The sequence below is a fragment of the Sus scrofa genome, chromosome 13, assembly GCF_054392235.1.
Source record: "Sus scrofa isolate SSC_HxYL_T2T_F1_AM1 chromosome 13, Sscrofa_HxYL_maternal_Yorkshire_Landrace_v2.0, whole genome shotgun sequence".
In the NCBI taxonomy this organism is placed as follows: Eukaryota; Metazoa; Chordata; class Mammalia; order Artiodactyla; family Suidae; genus Sus; species Sus scrofa.
In genome coordinates, this window is record NC_139395.1 from 55,690,564 (window position 1) to 55,711,912 (window position 21,349).

General features: G+C 36.3%; 1 long non-coding RNA gene across 4 annotated transcripts in view; it reads left to right on the top strand.

Annotated features, from left to right (window-relative positions):
• LOC102158698 (uncharacterized) overlaps positions 1–21,349 on the top strand; it is a 192,496-nt gene that overhangs the window by 84,945 nt on the left and 86,202 nt on the right. Inside the window, exon 3 of one of the 4 annotated variants that reach the window (XR_014823433.1) lies at positions 16,312–16,444. The exons of the other annotated variants lie outside the window; for them this stretch is intronic. This is a non-coding gene — a long non-coding RNA (uncharacterized LOC102158698). The remainder of the gene's footprint in view (positions 1–16,311; positions 16,445–21,349) is intronic. 4 annotated transcript variants of the gene reach the window in all.

The following is a 21,349-nucleotide window of genomic DNA, read 5'->3' on the forward strand; positions in this document are numbered from 1 at the left end:
TCCAATAATGAGAAAATGCCCAAGTAAAATATAATACTTTTACTTGACAAAATGATGCAATTATCAAAAACTAATGGCTGGAAAGAAAACATAGCTATATGGAAAATATTTATATCAAAAAATAAGTTAAAAACATGATATAAAATGTATGCACATTATAATTTCAAAAAAAATTGTCATAGGAAAAAATTCTGAAAGAAAATGTAATAAAATAGTGATGACAGTCCTGTTACTATGATAGGAAAATAGGCAATTTGTTTCTTCTCTGTATTTTCCAAATTTTCTTTAATGGGATGGTAGATATTATCTTTAGAATAAGAGAAAGCAAAACAAACAAGCATACCCTTATTGAATGACTAATGTTTTCTAGAAATTGGGCTATATTCTGAGGATATAAAGATGAAAATGTATGCATAGCAATACATAAGATATATCAAGTTTTCCCTAGTGATGCTAAAATGTATACTGTGCAATTAACACAAATTTTATTGAGATCCTATTAAGGAGAAATGTCATTAATTAAATACCTGGTAGTTGCTTTTCATGTGTATCTTGTCCAATTTACTCAACAATCATACGAAGAAGGTAATTCTATTTTATGGGAGGGAAACTAGGTCATAGAGAGCTATGCAACTTGTCCAAAGTGATGTAGCTAATACGAGATTGAATTTGGCTTGATTAGAAGTTCATTCTCAGTCATTTAACAAGAATTTATTAAATACTGGCTATGTACTGGAAATTGTTCTAGATTAGGGATACTGAAATGAGCAAAAAAAAAAAAAAAAAAGACCTTGTCCTCCTGGAGCTTACGTTCCAGTGTGAGAAGATATAAATAATAGCAAGAAAATGAAAAATGGTATATTAGAAGCTCAAAAGTTCATTAGGGTAAAATAAAGCAGAGACAGGGTGTAAGGATGTGGAATAAGGAGGAAGGAGTTGCAATAGGATAATAGGAAGGAATTCGAATAGGATAATGAAGGTAGGCCAGGCTGAGAAAGAAGTGTTTGAGCAGAGGCCTGAAGGAGTTGAGGGATTAATCCAGCTCTATCAGAGTGCATTAAAGACAGAAGGAATAGTAAGCATTAAGGTCTTGAGCCAAAAATGTTCCACAGCTGGAGCTCATGTTACAGTGGGGCGAGTGGGACAAAATGAGATAAAGGAAGATATCAGGGAGCCAGAGATTTACAGAGACCTTTTTAAGGCAGGAGACTGCTGGAAGGTTTTAAGCAGAGGAGTTGCTTTATCTGACTTCGTCTGAATGGATTACTCTGGCTTCTATGGGCAGAAAAACCTGTAGGGGAACCAGGGTGGAGGCAGGATTTGGGTTAGGAGGCTACTGGAGGGAAAGATGCTGGTCAGTTGTGCCAGGATAGGAGTGGAGCACTGCTGGGAACTGTGAAGATCTGAGATTTTATCCTAGTACTTTATTGTAAGCCATCAAGTTAGCAGGTGTCTTGCATGCTGGCAGTAAGTATGAACCTCACTTTTGTTTCTTCCCCCAGTTCAAAGTGATAGTAATATAAACATCTATCTGCCTTCACTACATTTCACCAGTTGTAATATTTTGTCACTTTTGTTACCTCTCTCCGTATTTACATACATATGTATACACATATGTGTATGTTTTATGAACCCTTGAAAGCATGTTGTAGACACTGCAATACTTCACCCTAGTCTCTTGGGGGATGCAAAGTAGCCCAAGTGGATAATACTCTGCATACAGTGGGACCCCAAACATAGGAAACCTCAATCTTTTATGATGGACTATAAGCAAACTTGCCTAACCTTTGCTTTCTTTTGTGGGGCAACATTATTATACTGGGAGGCAAACAAACCTGTCTTCTGTTTCAGAGGGGACGTTATAGCTATCTTCAAGGCTGTTTGCTACACAAACCTTGAAAAAATAGTCCAGAACAAAATCATCAGTGTCTTTCTTTGTGAGATGGGAAGAATTGTAAAAGATCTGTGGAGAATTGTGTTTCAACAAAAATGTAGAGGAAAGTAGCTGAATTCTGGAGGTATTTTTCAGGTACAGCCCAGATCATGTGGGTTGTAAGAGAAAGAGAGTCCAGAATGATGCTATGGTTTTTGCCAGGTTCTGTGCTTGGTGCTGGGGGTATGGTGGCAAATGAGACGTTCCAGGCCTTGGCCATGGGACTTACCTTCCATTGGGGTGACAGACCCAAAGCAGCTAAACATGTCATGTGGATGAAATGATTGTCTTATGTTGCATATAGTTTTTAGGGATTTCAGTTCTGTTAAAAGAAAAATCTGATTTTATTTAAACAAGATAAAATTATAACTTAGATTAAAAGAGAAGAGATAGATTGGACCCCAACAGTGAAGTCAAGTGTGCTTGCTAGAGTTAATTTCATCCTTGTCATCTTTTTTTTTTTTTTTTTTTTTTTTGAGAAATAGAATTTCCTTGAGTTTGTGCCTTCTTGAGATAGATACACTTAACATTTATTTTGTCAGTGATTTAGACGTGTGTAACTTGGATAACACATATTAAAATTTTAAAAGAGTCTTTTAGGAAAAAAATTATTTTACTCTATATTTGCTTACAGACATATATTTGGAGGTTGACTGTAATGAGCTCTTGTCATGGGTGGAAAATCACCATCAGTTTTATTTCTTAGAGGTGTGTTGTCTATCCCTACCAACTAGAGTAAAAGCTCAGTAAAGGAAGTTAGTTTTGTTAATGGTTAAAATCTCAGCTCTTAGAAGAGTGTCTTTTATACCGTAGGTGTTCAATAAATAGCTCTTGAATGAATGAATGTGTGATACATGTATTATTTTGTAGTTTGCTTATACTAAACATTCCTTTCCCTGGTGTTCATTTCATGTGCAGAAGTTTTAATGTTTGCTAACTTTGCATTACTTTTTTGTACTGTAACCATTCCTTAAGTATTGGACATTTTGGTTTACAATTATACAAAATACTGAAGTAATGTTTTTGTGTTTATTGTTAAATTTCTTTTGAATTATCTCTTTAGTATTAATTCAAGGGAATAGGTCGAAGGTAATAACATCATCATTACTCTCCTTCCATGTTATCTTTTCCAAAAGGGTAAGGATAGTTTTTAATGGATGAGTGTACCTGTTTCACCTCAAACTCAAATCCATTAGCACTAGTTGTATTATTTATTTATTTAATTTACTTATTTTCTTTTTACGGCTGCACCCACAGCATATGGAAGTTCCCAGGCTAGGGGTTGAATTGGAGCTGCAGCTGCCACCCTACACCACAGCCACAGCAACACCAGATCTGAGCTGCATATGCTATGTATCACAGCTCACAGCAATGCTGGATCCTTAACCCACTGGCCAAGGCCAGGGATCGAACCCACATCCTCATGAATACTAGTCAGTAGTCAGGATTTTAGACACGAGCCACAATGGAAACTCCATTTTTTTTTCAATCCTTTTTTTGTAGGTTGAAATAGAGGATCAGGTATGCTTTTATTAGCTTTTATTTCGTGTCTCTTGATGTTGTACGTATATCCATGTTCATTTATTATTTTTTTTCCTCTGGTGTGAACTGTCTGTTCATATACTTTACCCAGTAGAGCTGCTTGTTTATCCAGTTCCTAGATTCTCAGAAGAATGATGACATTTAGGTTTTTATGAAAGTTTCTCCTTGGTAGTGGGGTTGTCCCAGATGACAGCTTCAGGTGAAGTTTTCCTGGTGGGGCTGAGAGACAGGAAGTAAGAGGGGGGCTCTTTGAAGGCAACAGCCAAGCCTGGAGGGTTTTCTTGCCTGGTGGGGAGGACCTCAAGGAGCTACCATTTGATTACATTCTCTCTTTCAAGAGATATCTATTGGATTTTCTGCTATGTAAACAGAGAAGTAAGTATCTAGTCACACTGTGTTATAAGTATGATAAAAAAGGGTATGGTAAGAGACAGTAATGCATTTATTTATTGAGTGTGTGGAAGCCTTACTCACATCAGGGGTGTCTTTCTGAGGAAGTGGCACTTTTTCTAATACCTGAAGGAAGAGGTGTCTACAAGGTATCTCTGCTATGTAGAAGCCTGGTGTAAAATGCCATTACTCTAGCCTACAGGAGCAGCCTGTTCAGCTGAATTGTAATATCCTGTGGGTCAGGAAATTTCTTTCATCTTGGTATCATTCAAGATGACTGTGCTGGGTCAGAGGGATGAAAGAATAATATTCCTCCTTAAGTTCCTAACATACCTGGGCACTTAGTGAGATATAGGAAATCACCTGGGCTTGTTTGAGGCCGGCCACTTAGTGAGATAACCTGTGCTTGTTTGAGGATCAAATAATAAGATTATCAGTGTGTGTCATTTCCCTCTTTCTTTCCATATGATTGAAAATGTTACAAGTATTAGTATTCAGAAGAATCCACTTTCTCCTTATTTTATGAATCATGCTGTAAGAATGGCTAACACAGCATAATGCACAATACAGTCATAATGCAGTGTGCATAAAAGCATTCTCAAGTCACAGAAATGCTTCATAAAGAGTCCCTTTCTATACACATCTCCTACAGTACAGAGAAAAAAGGAAAATCAGTATCTTATAGCTGACTTCATTTGGTCTTATAACTTTGATTACTTCTTCTATCATTTTAGCCTATCTATTTGAGCTTATTCTTAATATATAGATACTTGGGGACCCAGTTTCCTTTAGTGGTTAAGGATCCATGTTGCTGTGAGCTGTGGTGTAGGTCCCAGACATGGCTTAGATCCTGTGTTGCTGTGGCTGTGGAGTAGGCCGGTAGCTACAGCTCCAATTCAACTCCTAGCCTGGGAACCTCCATCTGCTGCAAGTGTGGCCCTAAAAAGCAAATAATAATATAATAATAGTATTCTGAAAGTCCACATTGCAATGAAGCAAGAATACTACTGTGTGTAAAATATAAGATTTTATTTTCCAAACATTTTGCAGTTTATTTCAGATTCTACATGTAACCCTATGAAGAGGCATGCATGTACAGTCCATTGCCAGGGGGAAAATATAATCTTACTAGGAGCTGACTGCAGACAATCTCAGAGTCCAGAGTACAATACAAACATTTTTTAAAATGCTATTCTCATTGTGCTCTTTCAGCCTGAGTCAAACTTTAGCCCTTTTCTCCCTTATATATTCTTATTTCTTCCATTCTCCTTTCACTCCTCTACCCACCCGCTGTGGTCAAAGGTGTGGAAACCACTGTTCCTGGGTCTATTCTGGAAGGCAATGGGGAATCAGAGTTGGTGATACCTCACAGCTTTCCATGAGGTTTGGCTTAAACTTTTCAGATTCTTTGGTGTGAAATCTACTATACAAAACTAGTTTTTTGGAGTTCCTGTCGTGGCGCAGCGGAAACAAATGCGACTAGGAACCATGAAGTTGCAGGTTTGATCCCTGGCCTCGCTCAGTGGGTTGAGGGTCCTGCGTTGCTGTGAGCTGTGGGGTAGGTTGAAGATGCAGCTTGGATCTGGCATTGCTGTGGCTGTGGCTAGGCCGGAAGCTACAGCTCCAGTTAGACCCCTAGCCTGGGAACCTCCATATGCCATGGGTGTTGCTCTAAAAAGACAAAAGACAAAAAACAAACAAACAACAAACAAAAAAACAAAACTAGTCTCTCATAGCACACAATTGATATAATTGTGTCAAAAAGGACTCCTTCCACCAAGAGGGAGGCTGAGAAGGAAAAAATAAAAAAGAATGTAGAGGAGACAGAACCTGGATCTGTCACAGAACTTGAACTTGTCCTTCAAACTTGATTTATTTCGTGGTAAGCCTCTCAGAGCCACTTCACCAGAAACACTTCTTTACTAAAAAATGCCTTCTTGGTTCACACAAGGCAATCACACTTTCAATCTAGCAAAGAAACTTAGTGAGGCAAAGACAATCAGGTTATCCATACAATCAATAAAAAATGGCTTGGGCACTTGTCTTTTCCCAGTTTTTTTGTCATGTGTATAAAATAAAATTTTAATGTAACAGTGACACATACTTTTACTCCATAGATGGGAAGAAAACTTCTTTAATTGTAGAAGCTGCTATTTGTGAGTCTGAAAGACTCACTTAAAATTATAGGTGCACTGATATAGCATTGTTAACTTAATGACAAAAAGTTACAACTTTAGCTTTCATACACTCCGCCCAACCTTCAGGATCCCTCTTACTACAGACTTTCAGTGGAGTTATGAATGACTCATTTTCATATAAAAGGATAAACCAGACACTGAGCTGGATTCAAGTTTTAATTCTTCCAAGTCTGGTCCATCACTGAAAAATACACTGGTGATTCTGTAGAAACCTTAACGTCTTACTGTGTTAAAACTAACATTCATAAGATAAAAGTTGATTGTCTCAATTGCTGAAATATGTACTCATGAATTCCTAATTTTATAGATTTTTCCTGAGAATGGCATTTTAAAAGTACATTATGGCTAAGAATTTGTACCATTTTTCTTGTAATTATCTTAATTACACTAGATATAATTGTTGCTTTTCAAAGAGACAACCAGTGAGGCTTTATATCAAACTTTCACTCCATGAACTGAAGAACTTTTTCCTTTGTAAACTCTATGAAAGATTCTACATATTATGTACCAAGAAAAATGGTTGTTTTTTCCCCCAAAGTAACAAAGAATCTCTTTCATCTCCTGGCATCATTTCAAGCTCATTACTGCTTCAGCATTTGAACTTGTCACCTCTCTGAACTCGTCTAGTTGGATTTCATCATCTTTTGACAAATCTTAAATTCTTCTTATGCTCCTTTGAATTTTCTGTAAAAGTCTATTCTTTGAGATTTAGAAATCTTTACATTTAATTTTCTTAGCAGATTTTTGTAAAACAAATTAATAAAAAAAGATGACCACACTTTAAGTATCTGCCCACATTTCAATTTTTGTTAAAATTTTTTGTTTGCTTCCAACTTTTTCTCTCTCAGAACTTCTTTTACCTGCCCCTAAGTTTGTGAAATGGTACTAATCTTCCTTACTATCTCATCAACAACAAAGCAGAAGGCCCTTGGGGAGCCAGCCTTTCCAGTACTGGATGGTGCTGAGAAATATAGTTAGATTTAGAACTACTCAACTCATTGAATTTGGAGCTCCGCTACCACCTTAATTTAATTTCTCCTTTTTTGCCCACCTTTGGAGAATTACTCCCTTTTAAAATTTTCCCTTCATTTAACTTTTAGGTTTTCTGAGTATAATCCTGTGAATTTCTGGTGCTGTCCTCATACCTTGAAGGTGAAGGAAAAACTGGCATTAAATGTGTTTGAGTGTCTCCAGGTTCTTCATCCTGAGGACCCCAGGCCTACAAGGCCTGGTAAATATTGCCAGAACAGAGTCCAGTGTATTCTGTTCAGCCCACAGACAACTTTTCATTTCCAGGGATCCATTGTTGGTCTCCTGTCTTTCTGTGGAGGGGCCAGAGTGTTTCATGTTGACCCCCTCCTACTGCACAGTTGGAGCAATGCTCTTCACAAGGAGCAGTCCTCATTTGTGTAACACCCCCTCCTTTCTGTATCATTCGTTTAAATAGATTAAAAAGTACTCCTCTCTAAACCAGCTCATCTCTCAATTTAAACAGAAGACTATCAGTTTCAAAGCCTTTTGCCTCTTTAGAGCTGTGCCTTGATGGTTTGAGATGCTTTTTTGAAGATGTGACAGGGTCAGCTGGAAAAACCAAGGGCCTACCTAAGTTTCACCCTGAAATTTCCACTAAAGTAAGGTATCTTAGGACTCCTCGGTGAGAATAAAGAGGTCTGTAAGTTCAAAGAAGTGTTTCTGGAGGGAATGAACACTTTTTTAAAGAAGCGACAACATTTTACTCTCTACTTAACAGTGTTGTATGAACACTGCTTCTGTGGGAAGGCTCTCTCCACGAGCAGGGGTGGGCCTGGTGGACGGCTCCAAACACCTGGGGAAAACATGAACAGTTAGGAGAAGTCACCAAAAATCTTCGCTTACAAAGATTTTCACTCCCCTCCTAAATATTCCCAACTCCTTTAACTTGTCACATAAACATCTACTTTGCGAAACATTGTACATCGCAATTCCTCTCCACAGAATAGGGCCATCATGAAAAAACGAAGGATTGCAAAGAGAAGCAGAGTGCAACAGGTTTCTTTAAGGCTCATGTATTGATTATCATTAGGATTTCTCTGATATGGAAACTTTAACTGTAAGTATAAGCTTATAACCAGTCAAAATTCCTTTACAGAGTCTTTGTACTTTCAGAGCCTTTTGTAAGGGAACTGAAAAGGAACAGAAGACATAGCCACTAATTTCCCCCTCCTAACTATAGGTGGAAAATATAACAGAAATGGCTCGAAACTAAATATATCAATACAATATAATGACTCCACTATCCCATTCAGGTAGGACGAGCTCTTAGGCAGCCCAGAAGCTCCCGAACTTAAAGAGCGACATGTTATGCTCTGTAGTCCTTAATAACTTCTCCTTCTCCCTCCTCCTCTGAGTCGCTGCATTGGAATTTCAGATGCCCTACAACTTCTGGACCCTCAGATTAGACTCCGACCCCACAGGATACTCTACTTTGGCATTATGGGGATGATTTTGGTGGGCAATGCCTCACTTTTTTGGTTTGGGTTGATAGTCCAAGGGTGACTTGAATTATGCCGGAAAATCCGCTAGAACAGTTCTAACAGGATATATAATGTTGTAAGTTTGGATGCTCCTGCACGCTTGGGTGACTTTTTTTGGATATTATTAATACTACTCTCAGGTGTTTATATTAGTAATGTTTTTTTAAAATCCTTTTGTTCCTCAAATTTCAGATATAATATGGACTTGTGGTTAAGAATGTAAATCATACAAAGTTATGTGTGTGTACAGGTATATATATGAAATTATACAAAAATTGAACACCTCTCTCACACCCCTGATAGCCTGATGACCCATTCCATTACCTTCTTTTTACAAATATATTCAAGTATACAAGCACAGATTTATTGTTTGTTGCTACTGAAATAAAATCATGCTGTATACAATTTGCTTTTTTCACTTTAACATCACAGACAGCCTTGTGAGTCACTACTAGTGGTACTAATATTATCTTGATGTATTTATAAACACATGTATTTGTATGATCTCTATAAGTGATATCATAATGCTTTTTGTAGGATATTACCTTTTCATTTTATTTTAACTTCTATTATTATCAATATTATTTTCTTTTTATAATGCTTTACATAGCACAAACTTCTTATGTATACCATCTTATTTATTTTTAAACTCTCTGTAAGGTAATTCTGATTAACTGTTTTACTTGATTAGAAACCTTAGAGAAGTTGATGCATTCCCTCCACAAAAGCTAATGAAGGTAGAGTCAAGACTCACATTTGTCTTGTCTTACTCACTCATGCACTTAATTTTCTGATGATGTCCGAAAATGTTTGTGGGAAGGTAGGCAAATCCCTACTGAATGATATTTATAATTCCCTTCATCATATCAAAAAATGGTCAATATCATCATTTTTAAAATTTTACCAATAAGCCCCTAGCAATGTAGTCATCACCTTATCTACCATATATGTTTGGCTTCGCCCTGTCTATTGTATAGACTAGTGGATTCTATGAGAATTTTTCTGCCTAAATTCTTTTTTTTTAAATTTTTTTATTTTCCCACTGTACAGCAAGGGGATCAAGTTATCCTTACATGTATACATTACAATTACATTTTTTTCCCCACCCTTTGTTCTGTTGCAACATGAGTATCTAGACAAAGTTCTCAATGCTACTCAGCAGGATCTCCTTGTAAATCTATTCTAAGTTGTGTCTGATAAGGCCTAAATTCTTAAAACAGCTTCCTAACTGTTAACCTAAAGCATTGTTCCATTTAAAGTGTATTTCCACATCCTATTACTTGCTACTAAACTCATTTTATTTACATTTTTTTTTGGACTGAGCTCAATTTGCTGTATATTAGTCCCAGAGCTGGAATGATTCATCTGAATCCAAGTACATTATTTCTCATCATATCTTTCTTTTCACAATTTAACTTAGCCTATAAACTTGCTTTCCATGCATCCTCCACATTAATAGCAGAAAAATAAACTTTTAAAGATAAAAAAGAAATCTTGCCCTTGGCCTCATGGGAATATAAATATTGATCTGAGAAATGGTCAGGCTACTGTCCTGATGCATCTCAAGAAGCAAGTGCCTTTTCCTTTTTAATTTGTTAATGGTAGTATAAAAAGGATTAATTACAGTACTGAGTTTTAACCATCCAACAGTGGAAATCCAGCCAGCAGTGAAAGTAGGAACTTTTAGGTAAAGATATTTGTAATTCTTTTAAAAAAAAAAGATGCTTACAGGTCCTCTGTCTGCTTTTAAAGTTAGATTGTTTGGTTTTTGGATATAGAGTTTTATGAGTTTTGAATATATTTTGGATAATTACTCCTTATTGGACATATTTTTCCAAATGTGTTCTCTCATTCAGTAGGTTGGCATTTCATTTTGTTCATGATTTCCTTCGCTGTACAAAAGCTTTTAAGTTTGAATTGGTTCTGTTCGTTTATTTTTGCTTTTGTTTCTCTTACCTGGGAAGACAGATACAAAAAAAATATTGCTATGACTATGCCAAAGAGCATACTGCCTATGTTTTCTCTTAGGAGTTGTATGATTTCAGGTCTTACATTAAAGAATATAATCAATTTTGAATTTATTTTTTTATATGATATGAGAAAATGTTCTAATTTCATTTTTCACAAGTAACTGTCCTGTTTTCCAGAACTGCTTATTGAAGAGACGATCTTTTCCCATTATATATTCTTGTCTCCTTTGTCACAGTGTTAATCATATGTGTGTGTGTGTTTATTTCTGGGCTTTCTACTCTGTTCCATTGATCTATGTGTCTGTTTTTGTGCTAGTACATACTGTTTAGATTACTATAGCTTTGTAGCACAGTCTGAAGTTGGGGAGTGTGCCTCCTTCAGGTTTGTTCTTTTTTATCAAGATTGGCCTTTTTTCAAAGAACGCATACAAATGGCCAACAGGCACATTAATAGATGCTCAGCATCACTAATCATAGGAAATAACCTCACAGTAGTTAGAATGGTTATTTTCAAAAAGGAAAGAAATACCAAGTTTTGGTGAGGAGGTGGAGGAAAGGTAACATTTGTACACTGTTGGTGGGAATGTAAATTGGTATAGCCACTATGGAATACAGGATGACAGCTACCCAAAAGTTAAAAAATAGCACCTACCACACAACCCAGCAATTCTGGGTATTTATCTGAAGAAAACAAAACACTAATTTAAAAATATATGAACCCCAGTGTTCATAGTGGCTTTGTTTACAATAGCCAAGATATGCGAGCAACCCAAGTGTCGTTCATGAGCAGATGAATGGATAAAGAAGATTATAAGTATTATATATATATAAAATACATATATATATACTGTGTAATATATAATATATACAATATATGTAATATATATATACACACTGTGTAATATATAATATATATATGTAATATATATACTATGTAATGTATAGTGTATATATATAATGGAATATTATTCAGCCAGAAAAAATAATAGAATTTTGCCACTTGTGACGATATTTGACAATATAGATAGACTTGGAGGGTATTATGCTTAGTGGAATAAGTCAGAGAAAGACAAATACTCTATGTTTTCAGTCATATGTGGAATCTAAAAATAAAACATACAATATGACTAGACAGAAATAGACTCATAGATGCAGAGATTAATCTAGTGGTTACCAGAGGAGAGAGGAGTGGGAAGGGACAAAACAGGTAAAGGAGATTAAGAGGTACAAACTATTAGGTGTCAAATAAATGTCACAAGGATATAATGTATAGCACATGGAATATAATCAGTATTTTATCATAACTGATAATTCCCTTCAGCTAGGAACACTTTCCTGGATCAGCACATGTGAGCTTCCTTATCATTCAGGTTTCAATTCAAAAAGAGGCCTTCCCTTGTCACCACCACCAAAACGTTTTGAAAATATCCTTTCTGTCTTTTAACTAGATAAACCAGCCCAAATTTGAATTCTTCTGTCCCACAAATAGAATCATCTTCTAGAAGCTAAATTTGGGTACTGAGACTGTGTACTGTATTGTTTCCTATGAAGAGGGGGCTAGAGCAAGATGACAAAGGCCTACAGGCCTTTAGTGATAGAACAATCATTTCATTTTCTTTCAGTAATAAGGAATTCATGTTTCTATGGCTGATTTACCCACTTTTAAAACATCACTTAAAATGATAGTTCATTAATGAATTTTTTTCCCCATTTTTGGGCTACTTTTTTTTTTTTTTCCTGTTTACTAGCTTTGATTTTCTGTTATATAGATTGTCTTACAAAAATGTGTATTTAAATTTCTAAGTTAGTCCCAAATTCATAGTTTCATTTTCTCCCTTTGGAGAAAAATTGGTTCCACCATCCTGGGGCTTTAGTATTCAGGAATCAGTTGTCTTCTATGTCAGGCATCCCTGGAGCACCACTAAAAAGGAAAATAAGGCCAACTTTTTCTCAGAGGGAACACTAAAGAAATAAAGTTCTGGACCCAAAGACAAAACTATAGATATAGTAAAAACATCAGTGGTTACTAGTAGTTCAGGGGGAGGCAGGAAGGGAAGGATAAATAGGTGGAGCACAGGGAATTTTTAGGGTGGTGAAACTCTAAGATACCATAATGGTGGACAATGTGTCCTATATTTATCAAAACCCATAGAGTGAAGTAATAAATAATGAACCCTAATGTAAACTTTTGAATTTAGTTAGAAATAATGTATCATGGGAGTTCCCATTATGGTGCAGTGGTTAATGAATCTGACTAGGAACCATGAGGTTGCGGGTTTGATCCCTGGCCTTTCTCAGTGGGTTAAGGATCGAGCTGTGGTATAGGTTGCAGACTCGGCTCGGATCCCATGTTGCTGTGGCTCTGGTATAGGCTGGTTGCAACAGCTCCGATTAGACTCCTAGCCTGGGAACCTCCACATGCCGCGTTAGTGGCCCTAGAAAAGGCAAAAAAGCAAAAAAAAAAAAAAAAAAAAAAAAAAAAAAGAATATGTCAATATTGGCTCATCAATTGCAACATATGTATGACAAAAAGACAAGATGTTAACAGTAGGGAAACTGTGTAGAGAATAGGGGCTTGTGGATAGAGGATATGTGTGAAAATTCTCTGTACTTTTTGCTCAGTTTTTCTATAAACCTAAGATTTAAAAAATGTTATTTTTAAAAGTTGCAATTTTATATTTACATTGCATTTATTGTGCATCTCCAGTTAATCTGTGTAACAATATCATTCAGTGATACAAGAAAAAAAGAACACCGTCATTAAGTTTTTATTCAAAAATCCAAATTCCAATATGAATTAAAAAGCACTATCTTTTGCCTTTCGTGGTAATTTTATGGTCATCAGAGAGAAGAAATTGGTGGTCTGTTATCTACTTTTTCTGGGTAATAAGACCCCATTTATTGTTTAGTCAGGAGCCAAACTGGCTGACCAGACATTTGGCTATGAGTTTGAACCTGGATGGAGTCAGAGGTGATAATTTATTCTTCATTGCCTGTAGTATGTCAGTGTGGTCCCTGCTCATGTGATTCCCAGAAACTTAGCTGGTTTGGATGACATGTCTTCCAACAACACTGAAATTTCCATTTTGCGTGGCCATTTAGCATGTGCATTTAGGCGAGGGGAAGACATTATTTCTTCCACATTCTATGCAATTCTACCCCAGAACAATTTCCTGTTAATTCTGGGAGAATCTTTGGTTTTCTGGGAGTGAGGATACAGGAAGAGTTTGGCCGCACCTTCAATCTACCTTAATGTTAGGATAGGCAGTTTCCCTTATGTGTGAGTGTGGCAGGCTGGAATTTTCTCATCTAAGCCTGTGTCCTGCCCTTCCCTGCTCCATGCATGGTCCCAGTCTCATCCTTTATCCTAGCTGACTTCAGGTAAAAAATACAAACATTAGTTATTTGACACTCTAATCAAATTTCTCTGAGACCATTTCAATTAGGTCTCAATGTACAATATATATACATTCAATGAATTCCTCTCTTTTCGGTATGGTTCTCCATCATATTTGCAACTGTCCCTGGTGGCCCCTTATCTAAAAACCCTGTTTTACCCTCTCTGAAAAATGACAATAAACTGCCTGTGTTTTGCCAGGGTGGAATCTGCTCACTTACTTCTGTACATTTTTCTATTTGGTTGTTTTCCTTTTCCCCTTGTCTGATATATAAGATCATTTGTCAGTTTGTTTAAAATATCTTTTGTCTGCTTGAATTAGTGATAAAAATATAGAAGGCTTAAACAAATGATTACATAGTAATACAATTAATAGCTCCAGAGAAAACAAAAAGATATCAGAAAAGGAATATAGTTCACTTCATACCTCATGTGTGGATGTTACTTATAGTCATAATATCAAAACTGATTATTGATTTTCCCTGTTTATCTGTATTAGTGGTGAGCAAAGGGACAAAGGTAAGAGTGTGTGGTGGGAGCAGGAGTAGGAAAAGATGCTAAGTCTGTATCTTTCATGGGGACATTACAAATGGAAGAATAAAAATAATACAAACCTGTTATTTAGAGATATGGAGGCAAATTTAAAAATAATACCTAAAAAATGCACATTGCAGCTTTTAGAAAAGGAAGAATCAGGGGAGAGGGGCCCACGGAACTGCTATTTTTCATAAGCAACTCTCCTCCCACCCCCATAGTGTTATTTGATTCTTTCAACTATGTGTCTCAAGTATAACTTTTAAGAGCACAATGAAAAAATAAAAATAATGTAAGAAAGGGAATGTATATGTATGACTGAGTCACTTTGCTGTACAGCAGAAATTGGCACAACATTGTAAATCAACTATACTTTAATAAAAACATCATTTTTAAATGAAAAAAATAACAGTAATCTTCAAATTAAAACTTCCCAGGTACATTTTGTCCTATTTTAAGTTTTATGCATGATTATTTTGATAACATTTAAAATATTTTTAAGAATAGCATGAGCTTTAGCAGTTCCAATTTTCCTTAATAACAACAAAGTTTCAAAATTGAGCACAGGGCAGAGCCTCCTTGCCTGATGGCTTGCATCTCTCACAAATGTCTTATCTTAATCTATTTCTTGCCTAAAAAAAAAAAAATTCAGCACAGGTTCTTCTTGGATTAGGTGCACACTTCTTCCCACCACACTAGGATGAGTATGTAAATGCTTTTAGAAATGTAAATGGGAAGTGTTGGTCCCAACACAGGAAATGATTCAGGATTCCGATAAGTAGTTTTTACTTTAGGTTCATTTTGAATTGGTGGAAGTATATCCATATAAAGCACACCTGCTCTATTTTTGTTCTTGTACCATTTCTGGCCTCAAGCACAAGTACTAAAAATTGATAAGCTTTTCTGAAATTTCCAAATGCCAGTGTTCAGATTCAAGACATTAATAAGTTCGAGTCAGTTTTGGGGAAAAGCAGCTGAACTCTGATTAAGTCTTCTGTCTTGGGAAGGTTGACTTCCTGATTTTTATCTTCTCCTATTTTTTTCTAAAAGTATTTTCATGCCTGCTATTAGTTTGTAACAAAGCCTTTTCCTATGTCAAAATGGATCTGTTCCATGAAGATTTTGGGGGCAAGTGACCACCTGCTATTTTACACTGTCCCTTTAAACATGTCTCTGTGTCACCTTGATGCTTCCCTATAGACTTTTAAATCCAGAGTCCCTCAACAATAGCATCATTGTTCTCTGTTCTCTGAATGACTCTTTATCTATTGGAAAGCAGTGTTATAGGTACTAATTTATGTAATTCAGAGTTGAAAGGTGTAATCCTAAACCGTAAGGGGATAAAATGTGACTTCGGTAATGTGTATATAACATCTGAAGAATTGTGATGTAATTTGGTTTCACATTTTGTTGATAGCCTGGCCAAGCTTTTTTTCCCTATTGGTTACCAGTTATGTCATAAAGCTTTGGACATTTTTGGACATGGTTATTTATATTCTTAAGGTTTAGTTCTCCCTCACCATCCCTCTTCTCCCTCATTGTCTTTTGTCAGGTATGTATGAAATATAATACATCAATATGTATGAATGTAATACAGTCTAGAGAGAAAGAATAGAGGTCCATGCAATTCAGCTACTTTTCTTTAACAAGAACGGCTGTTTGTTGAACATATTGGAATCCACACTCTGATAATATATGAAATTGAGTATACAAATGAATTCTAATATCATCGATGAATTCTTCCTTGCTAAGGTAACGGATGATAGCCCTAACAACTGTGGCTAAATAAATGTTTTATTGCAGTATACTCTTCTTTATTTTCTTTTTCTACTAGGTCCATTGTGTTGCCTATTTCATGCCTCCGGACCTCTATAGCTGAATACTATTATCTATTCTTATTCAAAGTATGGCCATTAAGTCCTGAGATTTCATCAGCTGTGGTCTGTGTATGGCTTTGCTCCTCCCAGGTATGCTCTGCAGATTGTTCTAAGGTTCACTCCAGCTCTGGGTCCTTCCCTGGGCACTTCAAATTTGCATTGTTACTTTTTGTTGTTATTGCTGTACTCCATCTCCAAGATTAGTATGCTAGTGTGGTATGTCCTTTTTATTCTGTGGCTGTTGGAGAGGAGATTGTATACTCCTTCGGTGGAAAGGTGGAAAGAAGCTCTTCCTACTTAGAGTTTTGTCTTAAAGATCATCTATTATTTACTCAAGCTTAAGCACTTTCTGTGAGTCAAAATTAGCTCTGGTCCATACTGCATAATTTGTTAATATGCTTTGTGTATGTGGGAAATCATATGTATACATACACATACATATGAGTGTGTTTGAAAGTATAAATGTATGTATATGTATACATATATTGCATATACATGTAAAATCAGGAAAATTCAGAATGTTATGCTAAGTATGTCACTGGGACTAGAACTTCCACCTCAGTATTCAGTTTTCAGAGCAGCAACTCTTGGAGTTTTGGGAAAGAGAATATAGCCTTTGTTGTATCAGTTTTGTGTCTCAAAAATGGGCAGAACACAGAATATCTTTACCTTTTCCTTAATTACCTGCTATAAAGCTATTCTCTATGGATTTTACATTGAATATTTTTGTGTTTTTAAGTATTTTTGTTTGAATTTATAACTTTTATACTGGAGAATATGTATAAACTTTTACTTTCAGGAGGTGCGTCTTTATATAGAAATTATGTTTCTTCCAAATAGCCAAGAGTTGAATTTTGCCTTTTTTATTTTTATTTTATTATTTATTTATTTTTTGTCTTATTGCCTTTTCTAGGGCCGCTTCCCGCGGCACATGGATGTTCCCAGGCTAGGGGTCTAATTGGAGCTGTAGCTGCTGGCCTACTCCAGAGCCACGGCAACGGGGGATCTGAGCCGCATCTGCAAACTACACCACAGCTCATGGCAATGCCGGATCCTTAACCCACTGAGCAAGGCCAGGGATTGAACCCACCACCTCATGGTTCCTAGTTGGATTCATTAACCTCTGAGCCACGACAGGAACTCCAAGCCTTTTTATTTTTTTAACAAGATGTTTATTTATTTATTTCTAATATAATAATTTTAATTTTTTTCATTATTGCTGGTTTACAGTGTTCTGTCAATTTTCTACTGTACAGGATAGTGACCTAGTTACACATAACATGTACACATTCTATTTTCACACATTATCATGCTCCATCATAAGGGACTAGATATAGTTCCCAGTGCTACACAGCAGGATCTCATTGCTTATCCATTCCAAAGGCAATAGTTGCCTCTATTAACCCCAAATTCTCAGTCCATCCCACTCCCTCCCCCTGCCCCCTTGGCAACCACAAGTCTATTCTCCAAGTCCTTGATTTTCTTCTCTGTGGAAAGGTTAATTTGTGCAACATATTAGATTCTAGATATAAGTGATATAATATGGTATTTGTCTTTCTCTTTCTGACTTCACTCAGTATGAGAGTCTCTAGTTCCATCCATGTTGCTACAAATGGCAATATTTTGTTATATTCATGGCTGAGTAGTATTCCATTGTGAATATATATCAGATCTTCTTAATCCATTCATCTGTCAATGGACATTTGTGTTGTTTCCATGTCTTGGCTATTGTAAATAGAGCTGCAGTGAACATGTGGGTGCATGTGTCTTTTTTTTTTTTTCACATACATATACACATTCTATTTTCACACATTATCATGCTCCATCACAAGTGACTAGACATAGTCACAGTGCCACACAGCAGGATCTCATTGCTAATCCATTCCAAGGGCAAGAGTTTGTATCTATTAACCCCAAGCACCCCAACCAACCCATTCCCTCCCCCTGCCTTGGCAACCACAAGTCTATTCTGAAAGTCCATGATTTTCTTTTCTGTGCAAAAGTTCATTTGTGCCTTATATTAGATTCCAGATATAAGTGATATCATATGGTATTTGTCCTTCTCTTTCTGACTTACTTCACTCAGGATGAGAGTCTCTAGTTCCATCCAGGTTGCTGCAAATGGCATTATTTTGTTCTTTTTTATGGCTGAGTAGTATTCCATTGTGTATATAGACCATACCTTCCTAAGCCAATCATCTATCAGTGGACATTTAGGTTGATTCTATGTCTTGGCTGTTGTGAATAGAGCTGCAATGAACATGCAGGTGCATGTGTCTTTTTTAAGTAGAGTTTTGCCTGGATATATGCCAAGAGTGGAGTTGCTGGGTCTTATGGTAGTTCTATGTATAGTTTTCTAAGGAACCACCATACTGTTCTCCATAGTGGTTGTACCAGCTTAAATTCCCACCAACAGTGCAGGAGGGTTCCCCTATCTCCACACCCCCTCCAGCACTTGTTATTTGTGGACTTATTAATGATGGCCATTCTCACTGGTGTGAGCCACTAGTGTTGTGTGAGTTTTGATTCGCCTTTCTCTAATAATCAGTGATATTGAGCATTTTTTCATGTGCCTATTGGCCATCTGTATGTCTTCTTTGGAGAAATGTCTATTCAGATCTTTTTTCCATTTTTACACTGGGTTGTTGGCTTTTTTGCTGTTGAGTTGTATAAGTTGCTTGTATATTCTACGGATAAAGCCCTTGTCAGTTGCATCCTTTGAAGTTATTTTCTCCCATTCTGTAAATTGTCTCTTTGTTTTCTTTTTGGTTTCCTTTGCTGTGCAAAAGCTTGTCACTTTGATTAAGTCCCATTGGTTTATTCTTGCTTTTATTTCTGTTGCTTTGGGAGACTGACCTGAGAAAACATTTGTAAAGCTGATGTCAGAGAATGTTTTGCCTACATTATCTTTCAGGGGTTTGATGGTGTGTTGTCTTATATTTAAGTCTTTAAGCCATTTTGAGTTTATTTTCGTGCATGGTGTGAGGGTGTGTTCTAGTTTCATTGATTTACATGCAGCTGTCCAGGTTTCCCAGCAAGACTTGTGAAAAGACTGTCTTTTTCCCATTTTATCTTCTTGCCTCCCTTGTCAAAGATTAATAATTGACCATAGGTGTCAGGGTTTATTTCTGGGTTCTCTATTCTGTTCCATTGGTCTCTCTGTCTGTTTTGGTACCAGTACCACCCTGTCTTGATGACTGTGGCTTCGTAATATTGCCTGAAGTCTGGGAGAGTTATGCCTCCTGCTTGGATTTTGTTTCTCAGGATTGTTTTGGCAATTCTGGGTCTTTTGTGGTTCCATATAAATTTTTGGATTGTTTGTTCTAGTTCTGTGAAAAATGTCATGGGTAATTTGCTAGGGATTGCATTGAATCTGTAGATTTCTTTGGGTAGTACGGCCATTTTTACAATATGAATTTTTCCAACCCAGGAGCATGGAATATCTTTCCATTTCTTTACATCTTTAATTTCCTTGATTAGTATTTTATAGTTCTCAGCATATAAGTCCGTTACCTCCTTGGTCAAGTGTATTCCCAGGTATTTGGTTTTTTTTGGGTGCAATTTTAAAAGGTATTGTATTTTTGTATTCCTTTTCTACTATTTCATTGTTAGTATACAGAAATGCAACTGATTTCTGAATGTTAATCTTATATCCTGCTACTTTGCTGAATTTGTTGATCAGTTTGAGTATTTTTTGGGTTGAGTCCTCAGGGTTTTCTATATATAGTATCATGTTATCTGCATACAGTGACAGTTTTACCTCTTCTCTTCCAATTTGGATGCCTTTTATTTCTTTTGTTTGTCTGATTGCTAGTGGCTAGGACTTCCAATCCTATGTTGAATAACAGTGGTGTGAGTGGACATCCTTTTCTTGTTCCAGATTTTAGGGGGAGGGCTTTCAGCTTTTCTCCATTGAGTATTATATCTGCTGTGGGTTTGTCATAAATGGCTTTGATTATGTTAAGGCATGTTCCCTCTAAACCCACTTTGGTAAGAGTTTTGATCATGAAGGGATGTTGGACTTTGTCAAATGCTTTTTCTGCATCTATTGAGATGATCATGTGGTTTTTGACTTTTGTTAATGTGGTGTATGATGTTGATTGATTTGCATATATTGAACCATCCTTTTGCATCTGAGATGAATCCCACCTGGTTGTGGTGTATGACCTTTTTTATATGTTATTGGATTGGGATGGCTAAAATTTAGTTGAGAATTTTTGCTTCTATATTTATCAAAAATATTGGCTTATAGTTTTCTTTTTTGGTGGTATCTTTGTCTGGGTTTATAATTAGGGTGATGGTAGAATCATAGAATGTCTTTGGGCATGTTCCTTCTTCTTCAACCTTTTGAAAAAGTTTGAGGAGGATGGGTATAAGTTCCGCTTTGTATGTTTGGTAGAATTCTCCTGTGACACCATCTGGTGTTGGACTTTTATTTGTAGGGAATTTTTTTATGACATATTCAATATCATTTCTAGTGATCAGTCTGTTCAGTTGATCTATTTCTTCTTGATTCAGTTTTGGCAGGCTGTAAGCCTCTAGAAAGGTGTCCATTTCTTCCAGGTTGTCGGATTTATTGTGATACAATTGTTTATAGTATTCTCCTATGGTTTTTTTTTTTTTGTATTTCTGCAGTATATGTTGTGAATTCTCAATTTTCATTTCTTATTTTGTTTATTTGGGTTTTTTTTCTCCTCTTCTTGGTGAGTCTGGTCAGAGGTTTGTCAATTTTGTTTACCTTTTCAAAGAACCAGCTCTTGGTTTTATTGATTTTGTCTGTTGTTTTTTGAATCTCTATTTTATTGATTTCCTCTTTGATCTTCATGATTTCCTTCCTCAGGTTTTGCTTGTTCTTCTTTTTCTAATTTATTTACATAGTGAGTTAAGTTGTCAATTTGAGATTTTTCTTCTTTTTTGAGGAAGGCCTGTATTGCTGTGAACTTCCCTCTGAGCACTGCTTTTGCAGCATCCCATAGATTTTGAGTGGTTGTGTCT